The sequence below is a fragment of the Schistocerca americana genome, chromosome 1 (assembly GCF_021461395.2).
Source record: "Schistocerca americana isolate TAMUIC-IGC-003095 chromosome 1, iqSchAmer2.1, whole genome shotgun sequence".
In the NCBI taxonomy this organism is placed as follows: Eukaryota; Metazoa; Arthropoda; class Insecta; order Orthoptera; family Acrididae; genus Schistocerca; species Schistocerca americana.
This window is the reverse complement of record NC_060119.1, coordinates 742,750,695-742,762,869: the sequence shown is the minus strand read 5'-3', so window position 1 is coordinate 742,762,869 and position 12,175 is coordinate 742,750,695. Positions and strand designations below refer to the sequence as shown.

Sequence of the window (12,175 nt, the reverse complement as noted above, 5' to 3'; positions counted from 1 at the left end):
AGTAATTAATGTAGCGCAGCGTATTTTCAAGAACTGTCTAGGACAGAATTCCGAGAATTTTTCTAGTTAACATATTGAAGTGGTTAACATCACAAGTTCACAGGTTAATGTAAGCGCGAGATAAGCCATTGCAAATGTGAAATGCTGGCACATTAATAATAGTGCCCCCGCCAGAATGTTGAATCCAAACATGCGAACATGCATGCATTGTGTTGTACAGGTGCCGGATGTCAGTTTGTTGCATGGAGTTCCATGCCCGTTGCACTTCGTCGGCCAGTATAGAGACAGTTAATGCTGTTTTTGGATGACGCTGGAGTTATGGTCCGATGATGTCCGATATGTGTTCAACTGGAGACAGATTTGATGATGGAAGAGGTCAAGGCATCATGACTACACTTGGTAGAGTATGTTGCGTTACAACAGAGTTATGTGGGCGAGAGTTATCCTGTTAGAAAACACCCCATGCAATGCTGTTCATGAATGGCAGCACAACAAGTCGACTCACCAGAATGACGTACAAATTTCCATTTATGGTGTGCGGGATGACTATGAGAGTACTCCTGCTGTCATATAAAATCGCACGCCAGAGTGTACATCCAGTGCGTCTAGCACGCAAAAGAGTTGGTTGCAGGCCCTTAATTGGGCTCCTTCAAAACAATACAGGGGCATCACTGGCACCGAGGTGGAACCAGTAGACCTCCACCCTGCCTTCCATTAGCACACTGGACTCGCATTCGGGAGGACGACGGTTCAATCCCGCGTCCGGCCATCCTGATTTAGGTTTTCCGTGATTTCCCTAAATCATTCCAGGCAAATGCCGGGATGGTTCCTTTGAAAGGGCACGGGGCCGACTTCCTTCCCCGTCCTTCCCTAATCCGATGAGACCGATGACCTCGCTCTTCGGTCTCTTCCCCCAAACAATCCAATCCTGCCTTCCAATAAGGTATCGCTTGTCACCATTGAAATCACAAAGGGCTATGGTTTGGGGTCAGTGGAATGCACGCTACAGGGCGCCTGGCTCGGAGATTTTCATGAAGCAACCGAACTGTCACACTTAGTTCACTGCCATGCCAACAGCTGCTCAAATTGCTGCTACAGATGGAGTACGATGCACCAGAACCATACGCCGAACACGATGGTCTTCCGTCTCCGTAGTGCTACGTGGCCTTCCGGACTCCGGTCTTCTTGCGACTTTTCATTCTCCTTATCACTACTGTCAGTATTCACGTACAGTGGCAACATTCATGTCAGGCCTTTGTTCAATATAACAGAGGAACAGCCAGCTCTCGTAGCCCCATTACACGACCTCGTTCAAATTGTGGCTCAAATTGCTCTGAGCGCTATGGGACTTAACATCTGAGGTCACCAGTCCCCTAGAACTTAAACTACTTAAACCTAACTAACCTAAGGACATCACACACATCCATGCCCGAGGCAGGATTCGAACCTGCGACCGTAGCAGTCGCGTGGTTCCGGACTGAAGCGCCTAGAATCGCTCGGCCACGGCGGCCGGCTGTTCCAATTATAACGGCGCCTTTGTCGCCTTAAATGCATTATTGACTGAGGTCAACTCATCACGTTCAGACTTAAACGTAACTAAAACTCACGATCCTTACAGCGTGTATCCTTACAGCACCTATCAAGTTTTGTTTATGTCGCATGACTCCTTGGTATTATGATTTTTTCCGTCAATGTATTTTTGGAGTTTCAGCCAGCAGTGATCCAGATGTCGTACCTTATTATCACTGTTAATTTAAAAGTGTAGTCTATACTTCATATAAAGTTCGAAGCCAATTCAGGTCAAACATCGAGATCCATATTAGCTCTTCAATGTCCGTTAATCTGGTGAAAGATTGGCTACAGGGGAATGACTGTGACCACTGACAAAATGATTTATTTTACATAAATATGTGTGCTACTTTTACATTCTGCTACGCATTTCAGGTTTGCGTCTATGATATCATGATTTCATACATCGTTCTTGGTAGAGGAATACACTTGATTAACTGCAAATTAATCCGAACTTAATTCATTGTAGAAGTCTGTTGCATGTTCTGTGTTCATTAGCATTTGGTACATCAGGACTTTTTCGAAGTCTGTTGCATGTTCTGTGTTCATTAGCATTTGGTACATCAGGACTTTTTCGACGTAGTAACAATTTTTTGTCTCAGAAGAAGCTAACCAATTGCCGATAAACGCAAAGCAGATAAGGAAACAAGTTGGCTGCAACATTCGGTTAGGTTAAGAGCGTTTTATAATGCGTAAAATCTGTTTTATTGACAAACATAATGCGCTATTAGATAATAGGTACAAACCTGAAACGTGGAGTACAATGCGAATGTAACAAAAATCTACCGTAAGAGTACATTTAAGGCCTTTTATCCAAGCCGTGGAATAATTCTTTAACGTCTGCTACAATAAAGGAACTTCCTCATGTGTTCTCTCTATCCTACAATGTTTACATCTGCAACAGCTGACGTGCCCGCGATTCACTAATGATGTAGTATCTCTCCCAGCTGCATCATGATCACAATATGCATCATCACTCTAAGCATTCATTCCTCTTGTCTACAGTTTACATCTCTAAAGACTCGGTACCTATTTCTATTTCCTTTGATTTTTATCTGAAAGCATTTTTACTGAAGATTTTATGCCCTGCAATGTACCGAGTGGGTGACAGATTTCATTTCTCGCTTATTTTAGACAATTTTTGTGTTTACTTATTGTTTACTGTGGGGCTACATTAATTTTCTTTTCTGCCCGACTTCTTACAGTCATCCTGTTCATAATCTCATCACTGTTGCTAATATATACTCGCAGAACATATCCGTGATCTAATAACTTCCGACTCTGAGTCGAAATCGCCGTCCATCCATCATATATTTTATACTCACAACCAAACATCATCAGGCACACAGTCTGTTGACTATGTCCCTCATCTCGTCACACATACAAGGACGCAAGTGGGTGGTGCTTGCGGCCGCGGCATTCGGTTACTTACGATGACATTTGTAATGCGGCCGGCTTATCTAGCGGTCGGGAAGCATAACTCGTCTCCTCGTGTAATGGGGTAATGCGAGGAACTTTCCCAGCAGTCCTTAAATCATCGCGCAAGAAAGGCTTAAACTCGAACCGCTGCATCGTTTCTCAGAGATCTTACGGGGGTGCCAGTGCTTCATTTCTGTTTTTCTCAGCTAGCTTATTAGATGAGACCCAGATAGGGCGCTACAAGCGTGGAGTACGCCTTGAGACATAAAGTTGTCTGAAGTCAGTAAATATGATGCTGGTGCATTAGAGTGTAAGGCTGGCACCTCTGCAGTTTTTGTGTGTTCGCTGTGCGACTTTTTGAATTACACTAAACTCTCGCTTATCTGGCCTTCAGCTGGCTTGCCTCTCAGTAATCCGGCCCACAACCGGACTCTAATCGCTAAAGCAGAAATAATGCACAGAGCAGTGAATTAGCGCGAACAACAACATTAAACAGTGCTATACATATTTGAAAATGTGACCATTCCTTGCAGTTGGTATCGTGGTTTCTAAAAGCAGACACATTATGTTAGGCCCTAAGCAGAAATTCTGAACAGAGGTTCTTCACAGTTGCCGTTGTTGGTGAGTACATTGGTGGACGGGCAATTATTTGACATCAAAAGATGTTATTCGACAGTACGTAACCCAAACGGAGAGCGAGTTGGGAAAACGCAAGGTTGTGCGAAATAGTGAGAATGAAGAACTGATCGTAACAGTTTATAAACACATCAAAAAAAGTTTTGCAGCACACCGGTTCCCAGACTGTGGATATTGTATCACAGACACAGTCCGCTTCACTGTTCAGAGATGTCACTAAACTCGCCCAAAGATGTAAACAACCACGCATGAACATCGCCTATTAGACGTAGGGGGTGAGACAGCAGATCAGTTCCAGTCATTCCACCAGGAAGGAGGTTTGTGTTGTCTGTAGTTCAACCGTGCCTACCGGTCAATTCTGCGGTCCGATCGCGTCCGCATTGTTACTTTGTGCCAAGAAGGTCTCTCAACCAGTGAAGTGTCCAGGCGTCTCGGAATGAACCAAAGCGATGTTGTTCGGACATGGAGGAGATACAGAGAGACAGGAACTGTCGATGACATGCCTCGCTCATGCCGCCCAAGGGCTACTACTGCAGTAGATGGCCGCTACCTGTGCATTATGGCCCTGAGAGCAACGCCACCATGTTGAATAATGCTTTTCGTGCAGCACAGGACGTCATGTTACGACTCAAACTGTGCGCAATAGTCTGCGTGATGCCCAACTTCACTCCCGATGTCCATGGCGAGGTCCGTCTTTGCAACCTCGACACCAAGCAGCACGGTACAGATGAGCCCAACAACATGCCGACCGGACCGCTCAGCATTGGCATCACGTTCTCTTCACCGAAGAGTGTCGCATATGCATTCAACCAGACAATCGTCGGAGACGTGTTTGGAGGCAACCTGGTCAGGCTGAACGCCTTAGCCACACGGTCCAGCGAGTGCAGCAAGGTGGAGGTTCAAATTGTTCAAATGGCTCTGAGCACTATGGGACTTAACATCTGAGGTCATCAGTCCCCCTAGACTTAGAACTACTTAAACATAACTAACCTAAGTACATCACACACATCCATGCCCGAGGCAGGATTCGAATCTGCAACAGTAACAGCATCGCGGTTCCGGACTGAAGCGCGTAGAACCGCTCGGCCACAGCGGCCGGTGGTGGAGGTTCCCTGCTGTTTTGGGGAGGCATTATGTGGGGCCCACGTACGCCGCTGGTGGTCATGGAAGCCGCCGTAACGGCTGTACGATACGTGAATGCCATCCTTCGAACGATAGTGCAACCATATCTGCAGCATATTGGTTAGGCATTCGTCTTCATGGACGACAATTTGCGCCCCCATCGTGCACATCTTGAATGACTTCCTTCAGGATATCGACATTGCTCGACTAGAGTGGCCAGCGTTTTCTCCAGACATGAACCCTATGGAACATGCCTGGGATTGATTGAAAAGGGTTGTTTATGGACGACGTGACCCACCAACCACTCTGAGGGATCTGCGCCGATTCGCCGTTGAGGAGTGGGACAATCTGCACTAACAGTGTCTTGATGAACATGTGAATAGTGTGCCACGACGAATACAGGCATGCATCAATGCAAGAGGACGTGCCACTGGGTATTACTGGTGTGTACAGAAATCTGGACCACCACCTCTGAAGGCTCCCTGTATGATGGTACAACATGCACTGTGTGGTTTTCAGGATCAATAGAAAGGGCGGAAATAATGTTTATGTTGATCTCTATTCCAATTTTCTGTACAGGTTCCGGAACTCTCGGAACCAAGTTGATGTAAACCTTTTTTTGATGTGTGTGGTATCAAGGTGTTGCTAAGTGGCTGAATGAGAAAATCTGTGAAATAGGCCAAATTTTAATAGATGAAGAAATAATGAAAAGCGCGCAGGAAAGTAATGATGAAAGTGATGAAGAAGAGGACGTTGGAGGAGAAAGGACGAAAATTTCTCACACTGACGGTGTTGTTGTTGCATAAATTTTCCTAGAGTACGATATGCAGCTAACTTGAACATCCTGTAGAAACATTGATGAATGTAAAGCGATTGCGTGATGAAGCATGCCACTGTCGCATACCACCATTGCAACAATTGAAAATCCGGGACATATTTCGTAGGGAGCTACGTATTGCATATGTGCATTCTGAAAGGCTATGTTTTCTATGAAAATGAAAATGAACATTTCTTGTCCGCAGCTCGTGGTCGTGCGGTAGCGTTCTCGCTTCCCACGCCTGGGTTTCCGGGTTCGATTCCCGGCGGGGTCAGGGATTTTCTCTGCCTCGTGATGACTGGGTGTTGTGTGATGTCCTTAGGTTAGTTGGGTTTAAGTAGTTCTGAGTTCTAGGGGACTGATAACCATAGATGTTAAGTCCCATAGTGCTCAGAGCCATTTGAACAATTTTCAACATTTCTTTGAATTTAATAAAATATAGCCCTTATGTCCTTAAACTAAATTTCAGACACTCTCAGTAATCCACCAATTCTGCTAATCCGCACTCATATGTGCAAGGGATGGCTGGATTAGCAAGTGTCTAGTGTAGTTAGTTTTAGAACAGATGCTTTGTTAGTGTCATACAGCAGTTCTCTTGCTTCTTATTGTTGTTTGTTACGGATTTATTGTTCTCAGAAAAAGACATGATTATACAAGACGAACTCAAAATCCGCTCACTAATATTTTCAGAATATTTTGGTATAAAGAACCCGGTGGCTCGTTACAGAGAAATAACGTAAGTTTTATAGTTTCGGATTGTTACCCCAGTCGTTTCAATGACAAAATCTTCACGACGTTGGAAAATCTTCTAAAATGCTATATCGAAATTGTAAAACACGAAACACAGAGTAATGCAAAATGTCTCGGCTGTACTCGTAACAGCTCAGCACGGCATCGGCTTGCCGCTCTCCCACTGATTTCACAGAACCCATACGGTGCTTACTGGCCATTTATTCATTAAATAAACCCATCCATTCTGTTTCAACGTTCTCAGCGGAAACTTAAAAAATCCAAGACAGAATCGAGCTGTGCTGAATACAGGCTTCAGGGCGAATAGTTAGCATTAATGTTGTCAGCAGCGAATATAGTAAGTGAATGTAACTAGTTTGTTTCTAAACATTTCACACAGTGCACATCTGCAACATTTGTTCCATTATCCAAATATTTTCAACGCAGTCCGGATACCAAAATAAGTGGAGGTAAGATATTAAACGAAATAAAATTATTCCGTAAGACGCCACCGGAGATCACGAGTCCCTTGTACGAAACTGTCGGAAAATATCCCTGAAGAACCTCTAAAAGTTTCGAAAATAATTTAATGTCGAACACAATCACCCTGATTTCAAACGGAGTGGTCGGTTCATAAAACACAAGTTGTGTTTCAGCCTCACCACTGCGAAAATAACGCCGTCAGTTAAGAACAAATTCGCTTTAGTAATGTTGACCTTGAGCCACAGCATGTCTTTTTATGATCTGAGTACGGCTGATGCTGTCAAAAACACGTCATTTAATTTTAAATTAGTATGACCGTGTCTGATACTAAATTATTTTCAGAACAATGGCTGACTGTAGCCGCCATCTCGACTAAAATGTATTTTTTTTTCCTTCATAAGTTTATTGTTGGTGTTATTGTTCGCTCTGGATACTGAACTGAATCATTTTTTAAATGAGAATTAAACATGACGTTGTTAAACAAAGGTCGTTGTTGTGACTTAAGAGCGGAAAATATTTGTAGCTCGATTGTAAGTGATTTCCTTTTGAAGTTAGGATATCGACAGTCACAATAATATGTTATATTTGAGGTTAACCGTCTCTGGCTTTAGATCATTTTAACGAATGAAGTCCCCATCACTCTTAGTAAAGGGAAAAAAAAGAGGCGGCTACCTCGCCAGTCTGAATGCAAGGTAAGGTTTCTTATTGTTTTCTGTTACAAACAAACACAAACTTGACCATCCCAAACAAAGCAGTTTCTGTTACAGAACGTTCGACCAAAATGTACATAGATAGGACTTGTCCTTTCATTTCAATTTAATATTAACAATTATAACCTTTACGATAAACCGAGAAAAAGGGAAAGTTCTCAAGTTGCAACACATCTGTAATAGATCTTCGAATCGTCAGTCTGTCCGAAGGTGGAATTCGGCAATCGTAGACTTGACGAAATCCTGTAGTCCGTGTTGATGATCAATAATGTAATGGCTGGAAAAAAACTCTCTGTTTTATGAACCATCAAAATCTGTTCAATTATATGCGGCATTATTAGTCTGCTGACAGACATTTCGTTTAGCGCTCTTGTAGTGGGGACTTATTTTTCATAACGAAAAATCGCTAAATCGCTATGCCGTTGTGGTGCTCGGTCTGGAAGCAGCCGTTCAGGATTCTGGTGGCGCAAGAATATTCTTCGCCACAACATGGTTGGCAGGGTAGGTACACAGGGCAGGGCACAGTTCTGGCCATTACACTCTACTAAACTCTCCTGCATGTTGCAAAACTACGTAAGTTGATAAATTAAGAGTGGGAAAAATATCTGGCTAGCTTGATAGCTCATAACAGTCCAGACCACTACATTCTACAGCCGCACTTCACTTCAACCGCAGTCTGCTCGCGAACACGATTCACATTAGTTGTTCGGCTCTAGACAACCGAAGATTGAAAACCACTGTCAGTGTCATTCGCTTAACTGAAAAGAGGCTGTGGATGTTCTGGTATTGGGGACACTGACCCTCGTTCGATCACAGCCCATGCCTCAAAAATGACAGATTCGTTGGTTGGCGTCTTTTCACATTTCCGCCTACATGTGCATGTGAGACTCTCTCCAACAAACGGGTCTGCGTTGAAGCGGTCACCTATGCTACTGGACTTCTCAGTGCTAAAGTAAAGGAAGTTTTAAAGGTGCGGTCTGCGTTGAAGAGCCAAAGCATCATAACCGCGAGATAGAGCGCCTCCTGGTGGCGTTGCGGGCAAGGAAAATACACTATCTACTCAAAAGTAGACACCAATTAGCCGACATTAATATGGGATATGTCCACCCTTCGCTTCATGACGTCTTGAACTCTGCAGGGGACATTTTTAAGGTAGTATTTGAACGTCCAATGGAGGAATCGAAGCCCATACTTCCTCAAGAACCGAAACCAGAGAAGGTTGTGATGTTGGACGCCAGATGTGGAACGAAGTCGACGTTATAAATTATTCCAAAGATCTTATAATTAAATTTTCCCCGAAACATTAATCTCTCATCTTTATCTTCGATAATGATGGGCGCTGTAGAAATGCGTTAGAATTTGTTCCACGGCTAGTACTGGAACCATGGTCGCCTTGCTTACTAGGCAGAAATGGTGACCTTTACACCACCGCAGCATTACGGTTAACATAGCTGCATAGACTAACCAACACCAGTGCCCTCCCCAACCTAAACTTCAATTCATACCTTCAGCTTATTCTTCCCATTAATCGTCACTATTGCCAGGGCTCCCCGGCATGGAAATAGCATCCCAGCATTGGACATAACGGGGAAATCCTGTACCTCAGGTGATCTTATGGATCTTACTGGATCTTATAATTAATTTTTCCCGGCCGTGGCACAAATTTTAATTCATTTCTTCAGATTCCATCATTATCATAGATAAAGATGAGCCTTTGATGTCTTGGGGAAAATTTAATTATAAGCTGACCTGAGGTACAGGACTTCCCCATTATGTCCAATGCTATTCCAGTGCCGGAGAGCCCTGGCAATAAGCTAAAGATATGAACTGAAGTTTGTGTTGGAAAAGGCACTTGACTTGGTTAGTCCGTGCAACAACGTTAACCATAGTGCTGTGGTGGTGTAATGGTCAGCATTCCTGCCTAATGAGGAAAGAGATCCGGGTTCGAATCCTGGCTATGACAAATTTTAATTATTATTCCAAAGATTTTCCATTAGATTCACGTACAGTCTCTAGGCGGGCCAGTCCATTTCAGTAATGTTATCTTTCACAGACTAGAGGCTGCTTTATGAGAGAATGCATTGTCACGCTGATACAGTCATCATCTGCGAACTGTTCCTCTACTGCACACAAACACAGTGCAGTAAAATGGGTTAATATCCTTGGGCATTGAGCGTTCTCTTAAGCCCTAACCACATGCTAACCATGAGAACCACCCTCATACCATAACAATCCGCCTCGTTCAAATGCCTCCATTAACTTCATTATCGTGAACTTGAAATCCTCTCTACTTTGCGCTAGCGACAATACAGGCCGAAAATGAGGAACTCCACTGACGTAAGTCACATTGACATAGGACATATTGTTATGACGCTATGCTTAGGAACGATCATCGCCGGCCGAGCGGTTAAAGGCGCTACAGTCTGGAACCGCACCACCGATACGGTCGCAGGTTCGAATCCTGCCTCGGGCATGGATGTGTGTGATATCCTTAGGTTAGTTAGGTTTAAGTAGTTCTAAGTTCTAGGGGACTTATGACCACAGCAGTTGCGTCCCATAGTGCTCAGAGCCATTTGAACCATTTGAACGATCATCTCGGAAACGGTGAAACTGCTCGGCTGAGCACCTATTGATAGTGGTTGAAGGACGGTGAGACCACAAACAGGCGATATTGTGTTGTAGGTCCATGTCTCGTCACAGAGTGTGGGTGTTGAGTGGTTATCCTCTCTATAAAGCACCACTGGCAATGATCTGAGGCACATATGATCGAACAGGCATAAGTGCTTCGGTGCGCACTGTTCTATGTTGACCCAGTGACATAGTCAATTATGATTCCAGTGAGAACAGAATCATCGATGGAAACGTATCGTCTGGTCGAATAAATCGCGTTTCTTGTTATGTCAGGTCGCTAGTTGTGTCCTTAAATGCTGCTACCATCAATGCGGACGGCTGCTCAAAACATGCGCCACGTCACGGACCCAGGCACTTGGGGCAGTATTATATTAAATCTCGGGCACTGCAATTGCAATTGGAGGGTGCGACTTGAAACTAATAGCTGTATGAATAAACGACGTTGGATTACAATACAGCTCTTGGTTTCAATTACCATAATTCAAGTATTATACTATAGGGGACATTTACCTGAGGTTCCTTGGGACCTGTGGCAGCATTCGAAACCGCTATGACAGTTGTGGACTGTGTGAACGTTGTTGCTGTCGACCCGCATTCCCTACGCTTGATGTCTTCCCCGGTGTTGACGGTATCTTCTGCGGGATAACTGTCCGTGTTACAAAGTTAGAAACGTGTTGAAGTGGTTTGAGAGGCATGTTAGTGAACTCATGTTGATATTTTGGCCAGAAAATTCACCTGATCTGAACCTATCGGAACAATTTTTGAATTAACTTGTTCTGCTTTAAGCTAGGAAAATACTATTCATTGCAAATGCAGTTTCGCCACAAGGACATTTTTGAGCATTGCGGGGTATTGGGGTCCGCTCGACAATATCCCACAATGCTTGACAACGACCATGCGTAAATTGCAGATGCAATAAATAATATAGGGTGACCCAAAAGTCCGTTAACATTTGAAAATTCAGTACTTCACGAAATGATATAGGTAGAGAGTATAAATTGACACATATGCCCGAAATGAGTGGGGTTTTATTGAAACAAAAAAATTTGTACAAAATGACCAAAAGATAGTACTTTATGGGATACAGAAGCAATAATTAACGTAACAATTGATATTTACCAAAGGCGGTGCTCTCTATTAACAAGTGCTTTACACGTTGTCCGTCATTCATCAACAATACCTCTAGTCGACGGACAATGTTGTGGACAGCACTGTACAGTATATCAGTAGGTATGGTGAGAAATTTCCGGCAGATGTTTTCTTTAAGTATCCCTGAAGAGGTCGGACGATCGTGGTAGATCTGAGACTTCAAGTAACCTCACAACAGACGATCACATGGATTGAGGTCTGGGAATCCAGGAAGCCAAGCATGAAGAAAATGGCAGCTGAGCACGCGATCCTCACCAAACGTTGTGCACAAGAGATCTTTCACACATATAGCAATATGGGATAGGGCGCCATCCTGCGTAAAAGTCATACCTCCCAGCAGCTGTTTATCAACCAGGCTAGGTATGATACGGTCCTGTAACATATTGACGTACCTCCCACCCGTCACGCTGACAGTTTGAAAAGCTGCACTCCCCGTTTCCTCTAAGAAAGTGGGTCCGATTACGACTGATGCCGTAAATCCACACCACTCCTTGACCTTCTCGTCATGCAGTGGGGTTTATACGACAACTTAAGGATTTTCGGTAGCCCAAATTCTGCCGTTGTGGATGATGACAGATCCTTGGAATCTGAAATGGGCTTCGTCGGTCCACAACACTTTGGACTACCAATCATCATCTTTCCCCAGTTTCTGAAGTGCCCACACTGCAATTGGAGGGTACGATTTAGTGTTTTCCAAAAAGTAGTGCCTGGAAAGCCGTTGTGACGTGCGACTTCACGCACGCTGACTTCTCATGCAGAGATGAACCAGCTAAAGTCTCCGTTTCTTTCTGAACTCTCCGAGCAGCCGTAGCACTACTGGTGATCGTCCAACCTCCCTTGGCTTCGAACTTTCAGATCATTTTCTTCACATCAACACTCGTCATACAACCCTTGCGCCTTCGTATCACCT

At 44.0% G+C, this 12,175-nt stretch overlaps 1 protein-coding gene across 1 annotated transcript in view; it reads left to right on the top strand.

The window, feature by feature from the left end:
* The window catches only part of LOC124593983, a gene marked incomplete at its 3' end in the record, with an annotated part of 89,522 nt that overhangs the window by 26,708 nt on the left and 50,639 nt on the right, over positions 1-12,175 (top strand). The window lies entirely within an intron of this gene.